Source organism: Caretta caretta, chromosome 19 (genome assembly GCF_965140235.1).
Source record: "Caretta caretta isolate rCarCar2 chromosome 19, rCarCar1.hap1, whole genome shotgun sequence".
Lineage (NCBI taxonomy): Eukaryota > Metazoa > Chordata > Testudines > Cheloniidae > Caretta > Caretta caretta.
In genome coordinates this window covers 588,957-606,484 of record NC_134224.1, presented here as the reverse complement: position 1 = coordinate 606,484, position 17,528 = coordinate 588,957, and the positions used below count along the sequence as shown (strand labels likewise).

At 43.9% G+C, this 17,528-nt stretch overlaps 1 long non-coding RNA gene across 1 annotated transcript in view; it reads left to right on the top strand.

Moving 5' to 3' along the window:
• Positions 1 to 12,361, top strand: part of LOC125624776 (uncharacterized) — a 29,096-nt gene extending 16,735 nt beyond the window's left edge. The window contains exons 2-3 of the long non-coding RNA XR_007353384.2: positions 2,002 to 2,102; positions 11,795 to 12,361. This is a non-coding gene — a long non-coding RNA (uncharacterized LOC125624776). The remainder of the gene's footprint in view (positions 1 to 2,001; positions 2,103 to 11,794) is intronic.
• Positions 12,362 to 17,528: the final 5,167 nt, after the last annotated feature.

Genomic DNA, 17,528 nt, shown 5'->3' with positions numbered 1-17,528 from the left:
CTTCACACTGGAATAAAACCAGGGAGAGATGCTATTCAGGCCCCTGTCCTCTGCTCTAGCCACTAAAACACAAGTACCAAGCCATCAGGAACTGATATGAAGTGCCTGAATACCCTCTTGCTTGCCTTCGTGATGATCTGTCAACCGCAAAAAGTAGGACCAAAACACTTAATCTGCCTGACCTTTATCCCCATCACCGGCACACAGGCAGGCATTTATAGGGTGGGGTCTGTCTACACTGCAGCCATGACTGCAGACTCGTTTAGACATATTCAAGCTAGCTTTAATTTAGCAAACTCGGGTACCCGTAGCAGGTGAGCCATCACAGCATGGGCTTCAGCATGGGCAGCACAATCCCACCTGGCCCACAGGGTAATTATTCAGGCGGCTAGCCTGCAGGAAGCGCAGGCTACCGCTCCAGCACCCAAGCGAGACAGATTGATGCGGGCTCTACGCAAGCTGCAGGGTAGACAGACCCTAAGCCCGCCAACAGAGAGCCTCTCCTGGGAGCTGCACGACCTACCAGTAAAAGCACTATCTCTGAAGTGGAAGGCTGTGTTATTCTGCGGCCACAGTACCCTATACAGTACAGAACAGGCTTTGGAGTAAAGTAATTCGTGGATGAGATGTAATTAGTACTGCATCATCTCCTGCAGCATTTAAAGTTGTACCCGTGAAATGGGTGCAGAACTTCCGGCAGGTGCAGTAAATGCATTTTAACGGACCTGTTGAACTAGGTGGCTGCTGTGCTGATAGAACCAGGATTACCTCTCTCGTGTCACATAACATCGCCAGAGCAGCAGAAGAACCTTTATGGCGCAGATTGCCCACTGCCTGCCACATGTATCATCATTTGCACCGAAGTATCATGTACAACCATTGACTGACTTATAGACTCACTTCGCACAGCTGTAAAATGATGAATCCAGGAGTGGCGGATTAGCCACTGGGCCAACGGGGCCTGTGCCCAGGGGCCCCAGCCAATTGGGGGGCCTCAGAAAAATGGGCACCCCCGCACCCCACCATGCTCCACCCGGCACTCCTGCCGGGGAGTGGGGTCAGGAAGCAGGAGTGCCAGGTGGGGGGGCAGGGCAAGCCCCCATGCCCCAACCCCATTTCCCTGGCAGGGGCGTGGGGGAAGGGGCAGGGGCCCCCACTTGTTCTGGCCCAGGGCCCCAAAAAGCTTAATCCGCCTCTGCCTCCAGGTACCAGATAGCAGAGAATCAGAAGGTTAGGGAGAAATTTATCACCATTGGTTGGGTGAGATTAACCCCTCATGTTCATGTATGGTAAGATTGACATGACTGGTGACATCGGAGAACATTAAATATTTTAAAACAATAAGATCAGGGTATAAGATAACGTAGTTAAGAGGCGATCCTCCCAAACTCAAGCTGTCCCATTGTTCTGTCTGATAGGCATCTGTGAAATCTGTTCTGTGAGAGACAGAGCTCTTGGGATACCAGAAATTCCACAAAAATATTCTAGCAATTTGCTCAGGAAGTTCTGGAGATTTAGTCCAGTTTTACTCTAATATTTTTTCAGTTTTACTGCCTTAAATACAACACTAACTCCTAATAATCAATATGGATGTTAGTATAAAATAACTTATTTAGAGATATATTACCTTGTTTTGCATGTGACTCCAACTATTATGTACTTTCTAAAACAAACTACTGTGCTGATTCAGGGAATCTTAAAATAATTGTCTTGACCCCAATGAGATATCTCTGAGTATAATATATTTTCAGACAAAGCCACTTAAATATGTCTTTGTGGGTGCTGTGCAGGACCCAGCAAGTCTACAAGAAGAGATGCTGCTGTAGATGATTTTTTTAATAGGAGTATGGTTGAAATTCAAATTTAAGTGAAGGGGTGAGATAAAGACACAATGGGAAAAGAATAATGCTACATTTGGGGAACGAGAAGTTAATTGCATTGGACAAATAATGTGAAAGCTCTTTTACATGTTATCACTGTCCTTTTGTTTACTTGTTCCAGGCTGGATTTTTGCTTAATATGGAGGAATACCGTTTCAGTAAAGCTTTGCTTTCAGTTCCAAGAGGAAGGAATGGATGGTTTGTTTATTACAACTGAGAAAGGTAATCTAAATTCAAGGGGAATATTGCAAACCTGTCTGAAGGCAGCATCCAGTAAGTACCCACAGGAGACAGGACAGCAAAACCACTTCAGGGAAAATCACAAATAAAAGACCATGAGTTACTGTCATTTGATTCTACTGCAAATGCAAAAACAGATGGACCATTCCTCCAAAACTGTTATGAGTTAGGAAGCCCAAGTGAGAGCAAGTATGCAGTGCAATTGGATCACTATTCTTTGGGATGGATGCCTGTGCAGCTAGAGGGGCATGGGAGATCTGCTGGAGTGGCCTTTTTATATTAACGAAATGCTGGGAACTCCATTAATCTGCTTTCTGTGGTCAGGAGACCTCCCGTGAAGCAGCTGTTTTCTGAAGATCTTTCTTCAGTTTTTATGGCAGACTTGCCTTACCAGTCTCCAATCTGAGAGTAAGGACATTCCATTAGTCAGGTAAAAAGGCTCATGTAAATCTCAATTTTTACAAGCAATTTCTGAAAATATAAAGCAAAATTAATCTCAGTACAGGCAAACCCAAAATTCATTTGTTCCTTTGGGCATTTTATAGGAGCCTGGGACAAGAGATGGATTTGAGCTGCTTAAGACTGGTTTCTTTCACTCAGACTTCAAAACCCTCAGGAAGAAAGTAAGACTGAGGAAGAATATGAAAGGGATGTAAGACACACTTCTTGTTGACTAAACTAACCGGCACTCTGCTTTCAGAGTGAATTGTAAATACTGGTTCCACTCTTAGTTACACTGGTGTAAATCAGGACAAACCACATTGGCATCAGTGGATTTGAACTGGTGTAAAATTGCTGTGAAATCAGAATCAGGTCCTGCAACCCAGCTCCAGAGCGGCCAAACATTTGACCTGCAAAAACAGATGACAGAGGGCCAAACCCTCAACTGGTGTAAACCAGTGCAGCTCTTTGACTTCACTGTAGCTATTGCTGATTACAGCCCTAGGAATCGGGCCCAGAGTCCTTTTTCCTCAAAAATAAAATAAAGTACTGTAATTTTTTCCCCTCTGTGTGAGAAAGAACAGCCTCTGAGCAACAGGTTGAATTGTGATGTGTACTTAACCAAGTGACTCTCTGCAGCACCTCCCTCCTGCTCCAGCTTCCTGATAATTCTCTCCCAGAGCTGTTTAGATGATAAGAAAGTGTGACAAAGTTCCTCCTCTGACTTGGTGGGTCCTAGCTTATTGGCGGATTTTCTCGCCTCAGAGGTTCACGGCAGCCCTCAGTTTGGCCACTATCGTGGCTCAAATCTGCCGTTCACTCAGTTAGCCTCATCACTGGCCAGCAAGGGGAAAGGAAGAACAACAATCCCCGCAGTCTCTGCTGATCCACCTAGTGGATCGGGGAACAGGCCAGAGACCTTCCCCTCTGGTGGAACCCACAGTCCAGTTCAACTCCTCCGGTAGCAAGTAGGGAGTTTTGGTGGGTGGAGGGAACCCAGGCCCGCCCTCTACTCCGAGTTCCAGCCCAGGGCCCTATGGATTGCAGCTGTCTACAATAGCTCCTGTAACAGTTGCATGACAGCAACACTCCCTAGACTACTTCCCCATGGCGTCCTCCCAACACCTTCTTTATTCTCACCACAGGACCTTCCTCCTGATGTCTGATGATGCTTGTACTTCTCAGTCTTCCAGCAGCACCTCCTCTCGTTCCCAGCTTCTTGCGCCTCTTGCTCCCAGCTCCTCGCACGCACACCACAAACTGAAGTGAGCTCCTTTTTAAACCCAGGTGCCCTGATTAGCCTGCCTTAATTGATTCTAGCAGCTTCTTGATTGGCTGATTGGTGTCCTAATCAGCCTGTCTGCCTTAACTGTTTCCAGAACGTTCCTGATTGTTCTGGAAATTTCCCTGTTACCTTACCCAGGGAAAAGGGACCTACTTAACCTGGGGCTAATATATCTGCCTTCTATCACTCTCCTGTACCCATCTGGCCCAACCCTGTCACATAGGACAATGGCATCAAGGCCCAATTTATTTCACATGTTGAATTTGAAGTGCTAGGACAAGTTGAAAATTCTTTTCAATAGTTTCATTTTCCAAAAGTAGTTTCAGGGGAAAATGTGAATTTCCACTCGCACATTGACTTAATCATGTCGCTGTATATTTTCCTTGCTGGAATCTTGGGTAATTGGCAGCACAAGGCAGCCCTTTATGAGATAATACCTTATGTTGGTCCACTGTACTGTGAGACCACTAAGTTGGTAACTCACCTAACCAGGAACTGACAGACTACACTGAAAATTGGAAGAAAAAAAAAAAAAGAGAGAGAGATACATTTTTAAAGATAACCTGAAGGCAAATATAATATTTATACTTATTTATCCTCACAGCACACTCATAAGCCCCAAAACATGTCTAATGAGGTGGAATTGCAAAATGGCCATGAGTGCGACGTGCTTGGCTTCTCATTGGTCTCTTAGCAGTCACATGTATCTAGAGTTTTCAACTATGTGACTGCTGCAGGCAAAACTCTTGTAAGGAGCAGTGAGAGTTGCTGCAAATCCCAACTCCCAGTGGTATTCAGCCCCAAAAATGCCAACCCAGGAAAAACAAGATGACTGACAAACAAAAGTTGCTGGGGCAATTAGCCAGAGCAGACAAAACTTAGTGCTCTTCATAAGACTTGGTTTTCCAAATGCAGGGCATCACCTGCACCAATGAACTTCCATCCACAGCTTTTTGGGTTGAATTGTCTCTGATCTTTTGGCATTCGGGCAGAATTAGAAATGTGCACGGAATTGAAAGGTGACAGAAAGGCATTAACTATCACAGATGAATTAGTCCTGGTCAGGTCAATACTGTGCCTTCTGCATGCCACATTTGTGAACAGGAAAGACTGCATCCTATGTGTCTGCAATGTCCTAGCTGATACCAGCTTTGCAGCAGCCCCAACAGGAAGGTGTCTCTGGTGCCCTGATAAGAAGTCTAGGCTTTTCCCGTGGAGTAATTTAGTTTTTTACATTAAACTTAGATGCAGAGTTAGAACAGAGGCAGCTCCTTCTAAGGTGATCAGACATCATGTTTGTTTAAGGATGGTCAGGCTCCTGGCTTGTTTTGATTTTCTCCCTTTTGTCAGAGTTTCCAGAAATTTTTGTCTAGACATTAAAATGCCCTTTTTGTAGGTGCCTGCCAGTTCAGATGTGATATCTAGGAACCTGGTTTATGTAGGTCACAAACCAGAAGGGTAAATCAAGGTAACTAAATTGGCTAGGTTCTCAAGGAGTTTGAGGCCAACATTTTCAAACGTAGGAGCCTAGTTAAGCAGCACATTTATATATGGGCACTTAAATAAGTGGCTTGATTTTCAGAGATGCTAAGCAGCTGCAGCTCCCAGCAAGGTTAGTGGGGTTCCTCAGCAAATCTGAAATTGCCTAAATATGGATCTGTAGACCTCACATTAGGCAACTGAGTTTGAAAATGTGGTCTAAGTGTCCAGATCTGCAGGGGAATTCCACCGCCCCGCCCCCCATCTCTATACCCCTAGGAACTTCCAAGAACCCCATCTTTAAATTAGTATTTCTCTAGCTCTGTGATTTGGATGCTCTGTGGGTGACACTGCCCAGTTGAGTAGGTTAAGCTCTGTGCACAGATATATAACTATGCATTTGCATACAAACTGAACTCACAACCCACAAAATGTAAGCAGAAAAAAATGGAAAAGGGCCTTAGTTATAACACTGCTAAGAGTTCAAAGAAGCCCCTTCCTAGGCTGAACTTGGAGTCACAAGGGAAGAATTTAAACCCATAGCAAGTGAGGTTTCTGACAGTTTTAGTTTTATTGTTCATATATTTTCAAAAGGACTAACAAGTCTCATCCTGCCAAGAGATCTGAGGAGCCCCAAGAGGCTACGGATTTGACTGATTTCCAGAAGCGATTAGCACCCATTACTCCAGCTGGAGAGCTGCAGGTGCAGAGCACCACTGCAAACAAGGCCCTGCCTGCTTACTACTGGCTTTGCCAGGACAAGATCGTTTTCGCTCCTCAGTGCAGGCTTTGTTGCAGGTATAAGACACATAAGACATTAATACCTATGATAGTCTGCGGGAGACAGTATCTAGCTACTTTTAAATCTATTGTATGAATGACTCATTCACATGCTGTTAGAAATATTGTTATGCCGGCTGTTAAGCTGCCTTAAAGGTGCTGCGTCATATTGCTGCATACAGAAGGTGTAACCTAAAAATGCTGCATTCTACCCTGAATTTATAAAGGGGAAAACACTAATCCAGGATCTTGTAACTAACTACTGTAAATGGTGAGGATACGATCTTTTTAAGGTTTTCACTTCCTCCAGCACTACCGGTTTCTGCAAACTTTCATTGCTGAAATGTTGACATTGTGTCTAGATGGCTATTATATTTCTTAGGTGACAGCAGTAAGAAACATCTTCTTTCCTAGTTTATAAAACATCTTCCCCTTCGAAAATGTTTTATAAACATTTATGTAAATAAACAAAGAAAATGAAGAGACTCTACGTGGCTTCGGATACTTTTCCTGCTGACCTACTGAGCCATTCCAATGCTTGCTAGTCCTGCAGTAAGGAAACTGAATGATGACCTATTCGCTAATAAACTAGTTTAATGCCAGGCATTCTCTTTTTAAATTGTTAACATGAAAAATAATTTCAACAAAGATTTGAAAATTTCACTGGAGAAGACAGATGGGCCTTTTGCATTTATTTCTGATCTCCTGTGGAAAACTTGCATTTAGTAGCTTAATCTTCTTGATTCGTTCTCTAGTCTTTCACTTCCAGGACATAATTTCAAATCTATCCCAGGCTAAAGTAACAGAAAAATCTTTGGTTTCAGAGGAACAGCCGTGTTAGTCTGTATTCGCAAAAAGAAAAGGAGTACTTGTGGCACCTTAGAGACTAACCAATTTATTTGAGCATGAGCTTTCGTGAGCTACAGCTCACCTCATCTGATGAAGTGAGCTGTAGCTCACGAAAGCTCATGCTCAAATAAATTGGTTAGTCTCTAAGGTGCCACAAGTACTCCTTTTCTTTTTGAGAAAAATCTTTGTGATCTGAGTTGTCCGGAAAGGTCACGCTTAAAATAAGTTCCTATGTTTTAGTCTGGTTCAAACCTCAGAGAGGAATGGGAGAAGAGCCACAGCCAGGCACATGAAATTTCGTAGTCTCTCGATTGTCCTGCACAGTCTAACATTATTCAGCAGGATCCTGAAAATCTTCCAATGAGGAAAGAACGTGCAGTTCTGATACAGACACAAGCCCATTTGTTCTAAGATGCTTTTCCCGATGGCCTATGACAACAACTGGCAAGTTCTGTGGGGCTGGGTGCAAACCTATTATTCCGTTGTTCCCAGTGCCCTGGAGTGGCACTTAAGTAGTGCCATGGCCAGCTGCGTCTGGGGAGCTGACCTTTTCACGCCGGAGTGGCTGGCAGCTGTGACACAGGTTACATCCCTTCCGAGCACAGTCTACGACACTCACCTGACCCTCCTTAGCAAGGAGAGAGCACATGTCTGTGGTCATAAGGGGCAAATGAAGGCGCTCTACTTCATAGATCCTCACCCTATAAATACTAAGCCATTCATCATCTCCTATGTGCTCTATGTACAGTATGTATCTGGAGTCCATAAGAAGCTTTTTATATTTTGTTTTTATTTAATGATCTCTCTGTCACTTTCCCCCAGGAATAGACACATATAATACGAAAATCACATTAAGTTCTTGGCACTAGTGAGAATGCCTGGAGCAGTATCACACTGTACCATAGCTCTTTGAATGTGGGCAGCTCACTCCCCTCTGCTGATACCTTGACTTATACTGCCTTCTTGGAGCTAGCCACAGTCTCCCCTGCTCCCAACTATTCTCTTATCTAAACCAGATTTCCAAACTATGGTCTGTGGACCCTTGGTGTCTGCAGAGAGCTGGCTGGTGACAGAGTAATGGCTCTGCTCCTGAAAAGTCACATTCGAAGAGACAAAACAAATTGAACACTTTCTTGATATGAATTTTCTATGAAAACATTTGCCACAGGGATGTTATAAGACAGCAAATGGGAGGGGAGGTGGCATGTGTGACAGTCAATGGGAGGGGATCTTATCAAAGTGCGACCAATCTTTATATTAAGATGTGATTCATCCTATGAAAAAGTTTGAGAGTGGACTCCAATTGGCCAGGTATAGCAGGAATGTAGAAATGTAGGCCATGTCCACAATACCCATTTTTGTCGACAAAAGTGATCTTGACACCCAAAAGTCAACATAATAGAAAGCGGAATCTCATGTTCACGCTTGCTCTCGCTGTTGGCTGATTGCGTCCACAGTTGGGGCACCATCATCGACAGTGTGAGCAATGCACTGTGGGTACCTATCCCACAGTCCAGTTCAACACCTTCTGTAGGTAGGTGTTGTGGGAAGGCAGAGTGGATCGTGGTGCATCTTGGGACCAGGCTAAATGTCCCGTGATGCATTGCTTTCTGTCCCACCACTCCATGGGCTTCCAGCTTTCTTTTGCGACATTTTTGCAATGGCCCTTCTTTGCTGTGAACCCCAACATCTTTGTGAGAAGGGATGGATCCCGCACTGCTCTCCTGTGCTCTGTTAACTGTCATGAAGACATCTTGGATGGCAGTGCAGTTAATCATCAAGTTCCTAATTGCGTGACATGGATAGGAGCAACTTTAGATTGCTTTTGGCATTCACAGAGCAACTGCATAGGGTAGACCTTCACTTTTGGGCTCAGGAAACAAGCACTGAATGGTGGGATTGTATTGTCATGCACGTGTGGGATGAAGAGCAGTGGCTACAGGACTTTCAGATGCCGAAAGCCACTTTCCTGGAACTGTGTGTGGAGGTCGCTCCAGACCTGCGGCACAAGGACAAGGACACCAGAATGAGAGCTGTCCTCTTGGTAGAGAAGTGTGTGGCAATCGCTGTGTGGAAGCTGGGGACTCCAGATTGCTACTGGTCAGTCGCGAATCAATTTGGAGTGGAGTGGTGCTGCATTAATGCAAGTGTGTAGGGCCATTAATCGCATCCTGCTACGAAGGGCTGTGATGCCAGGAAATGTGCGTGATATAGTGGTCAGCTTTGCAGAAACGGGTTTCCCTAACTGTGGAGGGGTGACAGATGGCATATATATTCCAATTTTGGCATCAGACCACCTTGTGGCAAAGTACATCAATAGGGAGGGATACTTCTCCATAGTGTTGCAGACGCTTGTGGATCTCCGTGGGCGTTTCACTGACATCAACGCGGGGTAGTCCGGAAAGGTGCATGCATCTTCAGGAACACAGGCCTGTACAAAAAGCTACAAGCGGGGACTTTCCAAATCAGAAGATTACAGTGGGGGATGTTGAAATGCCCATAGTGATCCTGGGAGACCCGGCATACCCCTTACAGCCATGGCTCATGAAACCTTTCATGGGACACCTGGACAGCAGTAAGGAGCGATTCACCAACAGGCTGAGTAGGTGCCGGATGAGAGTTGAATGTGCCTTTGGCAGATTAAAGGCCCGCTGTCAGTGCCTTTCTGGAAGGTTAGACCTTAATGAGGAGAATATTCCCATGGTCATAGCCGCGTGCTGTACATTGCATAATCTCTGTGAAGCTAAGGGCGATGGAGTGCTGAGGCAAGCTGCTTGGTCGCTGATTTTGAAGAGCCAGATCCCAGGACTGTCAGAGGAGCCCAGAGGGGGGCGATTGGAATCAGGGAGGCTTTGAGGCAGCACTTGGACAATGCGGACCAGTAATGTGTATCTCTGTCAAAGGTGCTTCAGTCTTATATTACATGTAGTTTCCCTAGGATGCAACGGTGTCATTTGGGGCCTTATATTCCTGTAAAACAATGATAACGATGCCTGTGCATGTATTGGTGGTGCCTGCAATCTCAATTAATAGAAAAAAATTGAGGTGATTTGACTTTATAAAACTTTGCTTTTATTGCACAAGGAACAGCACGAACACACACACAGGTGCCTCCTGGAAAGGAGGAACCAGGGAAGGGCAGACTTTCACAACTGTATGTAGGTCCAGCTCTCATAGTGAAAATTGTCTGAGTGGGTGGAGTGAAGGGGAAACCGAGACGTGCCGGAAGGTGGAAAGGAATGTGTGGGTGGAGTTGGGGGGCAGGGGAAAGAGTTCTGAATGTGCTGCAGGGGAGGGCGAGCTTGGATCTGCTCCATCGGCAGCACCATTAACGACTTCAGCATTTGCATTTGCTCCTCCATTCCTTTAATCATCCGCTCAGTTACGTCCTTAAACTCATGATTCTCTTTTCTGTCCTGCCATTCAGCTTCCCAGCACTCCTTGCATTCCCTTCTTTCTGCATTGGAGCTCTGCAGTACCTCCTGGAACATGTTCTCTTTGCTGTGTCTTGGGCCCTTTCTTAACGGGCAGAGACACTCGGCCGGGGTGCATGGGGTGTTCCTCAAGGCCACATCTGGTGAAGCACAAGGGAAAATGCACAGAAGCAGGACCACATACCACACAACAGAACCACTAACCCAGGAACTTATCCTTGCAACAAAGCCCGTTGCCAATTGTGCCCACATATCTATTCAGGGGACACCATCACAGGGCCTAATAACATCAGCCACACTATCAGAGGCTCGTTCACCTGCACATCCACCAATGTGATATATGCCATCATGTGCCAGCAATGCCCCTCTGCCATGTACATTGGTCAAACTGGACAGTCTCTACGTAAAAGAATAAATGGACACAAATCAGATGTCAAGAATTATAACATTCATAAACCAGTCGGAGAACACTTCAATCTCTCTGGTCACGCAATCACAGACATGAAGGTCGCTATCTTAAAACAAAAAAACTTCAAATCCAGACTCCAGCGAGAAACTGCTGAATTGGAATTCATTTGCAAATTGGATACTATTAATTTAGGCTTAAATAGAGACTGGGAGTGGCTAAGTCATTATGCAAGGTAGCCTGTTTCCTCTTGTTTTTTCCTACCCCCCCCCCCCAGATGTTCTGGTTTAACTTGGATTTAAACTTGGAGAGTGGTCAGTTTAGATGAGCTATTACCAGCAGGAGAGTGAGTTTGTGTGTGTATGGGGGTGGGGGGGATGTGAGAAAACCTGGATCTATGCAGGAAATAGCCCGACTTGATTATGTAAAGAGTTGTCACTTTGGATGGGCTAGCACCAGCAGGAGAGTGAATTTGTGTGGGGGGGGTGGAGGGTGAGAAAACCTGGATTTGTGCTGGAAATGGCCCACCTGTTGATCACTTTAGATAAGCTATTACCAGCAGGACAGTGGGGTGGGAGGAGGTATTGTTTCATATTCTCTGTGTGTATATAAAGTCTGCTGCAGTTTCCACGGTAAACATCTGATGAAGTGAGCTGTAGCTCACGAAAGCTCATGCTCAAATAAATTGGTTAGTCTCTAAGGTGCCACAAGTACTCCTTTTCTTTTTGCGAATACAGACTAACACGGCTGTTCCTCAGAAGCAGGACTGTTAAATTCATGCACAGCACTGAAACATTTCAGTTAAATTCACCTTTTGCAACATTGCCATCACTTTCTTCCAGGCACACATCTCTGTGAACAGCCAAAGCATGGTGAGTGTTGGTGGGGCAGGGGGAGAGGAGGGGCTGGTCCACATGGGGAAAAGAGCACACACTCTCTGCAAGGCTCATGGTGCAGCATTCTGTGGAAAAAATTCTAAAATTCTCCCACTTTTCCACAGGCAGGGGTCATTCTATCAGCCATCTCACTGCAAAGGATAAGCAGGGAAATGAGGGTATATCTACTACATACTTGTGGCATCTGCCCTGCTCCCTATACTGCTCGCCTATGTGCTCCTTTGGTCCGTGCACAAGTGATTGCCGAATGAAGCGGGAAAGTTTCCTACAATGGGGGAAGGAACAAAGCTGTTCTGCCACGGAACCTTCAGCAGACCATGGCCGAGTACCTCCGGGAAACTTTCCTGGAGATCTCTCTGGAGGATTCCCATGAGAACTTGGCATGTATCAACACCCTGTTCCACCGTACCGATTAGCTACACAGGAAAACGACCAGCTCACAGAAACACATCCAGCCTCCCACATTTCTATACCCTGAACCCACCTCCACACTACTCAGGCCACAGTCACTTACCAGGTGTCTCATCTCCTGCTTCTTGCTCCCCAGAGAACGACTGCTGAGATTGGCTAGACACCTCTGGAGTGGAGAACAGTTCCTGGCTGCCTGCCCCATCGAGTGACCCCGCTGGGAGCTGCATATCCTCATCTAACTCCACCTCTTCATCAGTAAGTTCGTCCTCTGGGTTAGGTCCTCTTTCTGCCGCCGCCGTTCCCTCCAAAGTATCCACGGGGATCTTGGCAGAGGAGGTGGGGTCGCCCCGAGGATAGCGTCCAGCTCCTTACAGAACCGGCAGGAGTTAGGTGAAGCACTTGAGCAACGGTTTGCCTCCCTTGCCTTATGGTACCCCTGCCTTGGCTCCTTTATCTTCTCTCTGCACTGCAGTGTGTCCCAATCATAGCCCTTTTTGCACAAGCCTCGAGAAATGTGTCTGTAGGTATCCCAATTCCTATGGCTCAAGCGCAGCTGAGACTGAACAGCCTCCTCTCCCCATATACTGATCAGATGCAACAGCTCCACAGTGGTCCAAGTGGGAGAGCGTTTGCTGCGATGACCCACCATGGTCACCAGGAAGATGCAAAGAGACCTCTCCATGTGGAACCAGCAGGAAATGGAATTTCAAAAATTCCCGGGGCTTCTAAGGGGGAGGGGAAGATGGCTTTTTCCCCTGGCTGCAGGGCAGTGGAGTTCAAACTGCTGACCAGAGCGGTCAGGATGGGCATTGTGGGACACCTCCTGGAGGCCAATTAAAGCAATGAAATGAAGCGTAGTGTCTACACTGGGAGTTTGTCGGAAAAAAGCAGAGGAAAAAGATGCCAGTCTCTCATCGGGGTGGATGTATTTAGTCACCAAAACTGGGCAGTTTTCCTGACAAAAGTCACATCGCAGTGTGTATGCTTTCACTGTTTGGACAACAAAAGGCAGTTTTTGGCGACAAAACTTGGTAGTGTAGACAAGGCCTTAGAGTGGGAGGCAGCTGCAGTTTTGCATATTGAGCCTGGGGCAGGAAAGCAGGAGACAAACGTTCCAGTCCCAGTTATGCCAGTGACTCTTTCTGTGACCTTTGGGCAAGTCACAAAACTGCTCATGCCTCAGTTTCCCCTCTGTAATAGAAGGATAACCATCCTGAATCATCGACAGTAAAAGTGCTTTTAGGTCTAAAACTGAAAATTACTGTATGATAATTAACAACAGTAAATTACATTGATGAAAGGAAAACAGTGGGTGCTTTTTACAATCATTTGCCACAGCCCTTACAGACCCACAGGTCGAATGCTGTGGTAAAGGCCATATCTAACAAGTCAAATAAAATTAACATTCACAGTTCAACTATGTAATATCTTATTTAGAAAATACATATTGCATTTTAACTTATTCTTGGCTCCTTTTAGTTCTCTGCGTTGCTGCTTTGCTATTCCGGTCTGTTTGATCTGTGCTCTGGTTAATTAATTTATTCTGATTATTTACCTCCATTTTCATTTTTCCATATTGTCTTCCTGTCAGTCTTTTCTTTGTATCACTTTCTGTTTGACTCACTTTGCCCTTACTTCTCTGCATCTTTTCTCTTTTTCCCTCTCTGCTTCTCCCATTTATCATCATCATCATAGTCATATATGGAAAATATATGCTAATACCTCTGAGGAAAAATAATCCAAATCTTAGACACTTGGTGAGAGAGAAGATCCTGGGAAGCTGTGATGCTGAAAGAGTTCTAGCCGAGACAGCAGCCAGCAGATTAGATACGAGTTTGAAATGAGATATGGCTACAAAAAAGGCTAATGTCATCTTGGGCTACCTATGCAAAGACATCACCTCATGTCACAGAATATGGAGATGAAAGTCCCTTTTTATAGGACTCTACTGTTATCTCAGATGGAATGCTGAATTCCGTTCTGTGCGACATGTTGCCAGAAACAGGTCTGTCGTCTATCTAGGAATTTATAGAACTCTCATCCCCACAGTAGCTGCTACAGAGATATTGACAAGGTGGAGGGAGTTCAAAGAAGAACAACAGAAATGATAAGTGGACTTGCAGGACAGTTAGGCAGAAAGATTAAAGGGGCTGAATACGTTCAGCTTGGCTAAGAGGCGCCTAAGGAGGCTCATGATAAGAGTCTGCAAATACATGAAATGCGTGAACATCAATGAAGGAGAAGAGCTAGTTAGTATCATGCACAGGGGGGTAAAACTAGCATTAATGGGATGAAATTAAACCAGGGAAGAATTTAGTCTGCATTTCATGAAAGTATTGTGTAACAGTCACCCAGCGAGGGGTTGGAAGACCCACTGCTTTAGACTTTCAGGTCAACGGCCTGAAAATATCCTTCACTGGCCCAGCAAGATCATCTGGAAGATCCTTCACTGGCCCCAGTGAGGTAGGCTGGAAGATCTGACAGCTCTAAATCTATCTGGTTAGAATATCTGCCAGCACATATTAAATGCCCATAGAACCACTGAGGTTTGCAGTGGTGCTAAACTGGTCTGAGTTTGTTTTCTGCATATCTCTATTAGAAATAGATTCTAAACATGGATGCACATTAGTCTAGAAAATCCTATCTCCAAAATAATCAATCAAATCAAATGAACACAAGCCTCATTCCAATGCATTTCCTCTCTCTGTCGGAAATCAATAAAGGATGCAAACACTGAAATTCCAGCATTACCTACCGTTCAAGAGCATTAATGGCGTATGAGATGTACATTCAACCTTGATGCATAATAAGCTTTAGTTGATATTTCGCCATGCTACAGTCAGTGTTAATAAAAATATACTATAAATAATTAACAATAATTTAAATATTCATATGTTGTTGGGGGCAAGGCCTTTTATCAGGCATTTGAGGATACATTAGTGAAACATGATGTATTTCACTAAGGTTGACTTTATCCTAAAAATGCTACCCTGGTGCATAGAGTAATAAGATATCAGAGTGGCCAGCAGACAGTTTGTTAATATATAACTGCAATATTCTTACTTGATAAACTACAATTTCATAAATGGCTGATGCATATGAGCAAGCTTATAGCTATATTGGAAGCATTAATTTAATTTGACTAATGCTTATATATATTTTATACATTTATATCTTTTTTAAAACAGTCTTTCTTTTATAGTCAGAAAGGAATTTTTTTCAGTGTTGAAAAATGCAGCACGAAAATATCACCTCAAATTGTCACTTAAAAGTAACCGTGGAAGGCTTAGATTTTTATTGGTAAATATCGGTAAACATTGATTTCACCACCCACATACACATAAACTGTCGAAAATATATTTCCATCAATAATAATTGAAAGGTGCAGCTTGGCAATGAAAGAAAAATGCTGTCTGAAAACTTCTTAGAGTCAAAAATCCAGTGATATTTGAATTAGGCTTGTTACAAATTAACTAGTGAATGAATAGTAAAGTTGGTTTGATTTGTTGATTTAAGGATATTTACTTTGCCTCTTTTGACCCGTGATGTTGACAATTTGTGTTTTAATGGTTTATAAAGCTTTAGCTATTTGAATTTCCATGTCAACTGTCATTATCTGTCTGATCCTCCCCCCATAATTTCTCACAACTATGAAAATTTAAAATCGATAAAAAATTAAAAACAAATGCTTAAAAATAAACACTGATATTATCCATCAAAATTAATAAAAACATTAAAATCTTTCTAAAGATAGAGCTGTTCATGGTGTCCCCCAGATAAGCTTGGGATCTATAGTGTACTATCTTGTAAATGTTCGGGTGTAGGTGCTTTGCCTCTGAATCTGGACAGAAAACCAGTGTTAAGGGTATCTTCTCCCATCCATAAACACAAGTACCTTGATATTAATGTGATCTGCACCCATAAAACAGGAGAAAAACTGCTATAGGTAGAAGGAGATTTTTGAAAAGAGATGCAAGAGAAATGGTACCTATCTCCCTATGTAGACTATATTAAAATAATCCCTCTCCCTCGATATATAGACAATACTGGGCATTGGATTCAGCAAAGTACTTAACCATGTGCTTACAGCCCATTGAATTTAAACACAAGCTTCCATGCTTTGCAAAAAGTACATTAAGGCTTCAATAACAATTTTTAAGTGTCTGAAAATGCAAAAGATAGAGTACTTATGGCATTGAAAGCCCAGTCACATTGCACATATGAGGTATCTTCTGCTCCTGTTTTTTCTTTGTAAATGAGAGGCCTAATATATTTCAGTCATGTTAAATATATACAATAAAATATGAAGGATTTATCAGGTGACCACAGGAATATGGTTGCGGTTGAGGGAGCCACTTATGTGGCATGGGCTGCATATACTTTGCTTTTACCAAAAGATGTGATTTTAGCCACTGAAAGCATCATTTCACATACTGAACAAAAATAATTACTTTATAACGAAGTTCTAAACAGGTAAATGGTAATAAACTCAAAAAGGTTTGCAACGAGTTTCCTAATTAATTACAAATGGCATCTCTAATTGATCTGGCATGTTGGCTCAGCGAAGTTCTGCAGTACTGCACTGGCCCCTGACATTTGATGCCATGAATTCATGTCCCAGCCCTACAAATCAGGATTTACAGTCAAACCACCGAGTATGTCAATCTCATTTCAGATCAGGAGGGACTTTACTCATCTCCTTAAAGTACATTCTGTTTGCTTTAATAAGAGGCTAAATGGCTGTCCCTGAGATGGAGGATTTACCTTCCTTCTGTTCAGCAGGGGCTAAAATGTGATCAGTCTTATCTTAATTTACCTGTTGTTTATATTCAAACAAATGAATTAATCCAGCCATTCTAAATCAGCATAAACCAGCAAAACAGATGTAGTGAGCTCCATTGACATTTCTCTCTCACACTAAATTCCACTGCATGACACAAAGTGTGCTGACCTATCACACCAGTCTCTCGAACTTCATCCCTTTGTATGTAAGTGCATTGACCAAAAGAAGTAGCTGAGTCCCATAGAATCCTCCAGCTCTCAGCTCCTTCCCTCCCAGCTTCCGTAAGTGTACTCATAGAGGGACTTGGGCAGGATGAGCAGAAGGTGGAGAATGCCAAGAAATTGGCAGCCCCTCACTGACATGCCTCTTGGCAAGTCTCACCTAGTTTGGCTCCACTCTGCAAAATCAGTGATTTATACCATATGCACTGTCCCATTGAGCGGAGGCAATCTCCTTTCCCCTTTCTAATGCGTTTCCCTTCCCCACTCCAGACACTTTTTGTGCTGAATTATTGCAAGGCGCCATCTCTCTCAAGCCCCCATAGCTGGTCAACACAATAAGAAAGGAAGAGCACATTGGAGAGAAGGTTTTGCAATTACTTCCTAATCTTGGTGACATTCAAAATTCAATTGTCCCTTTGTCTA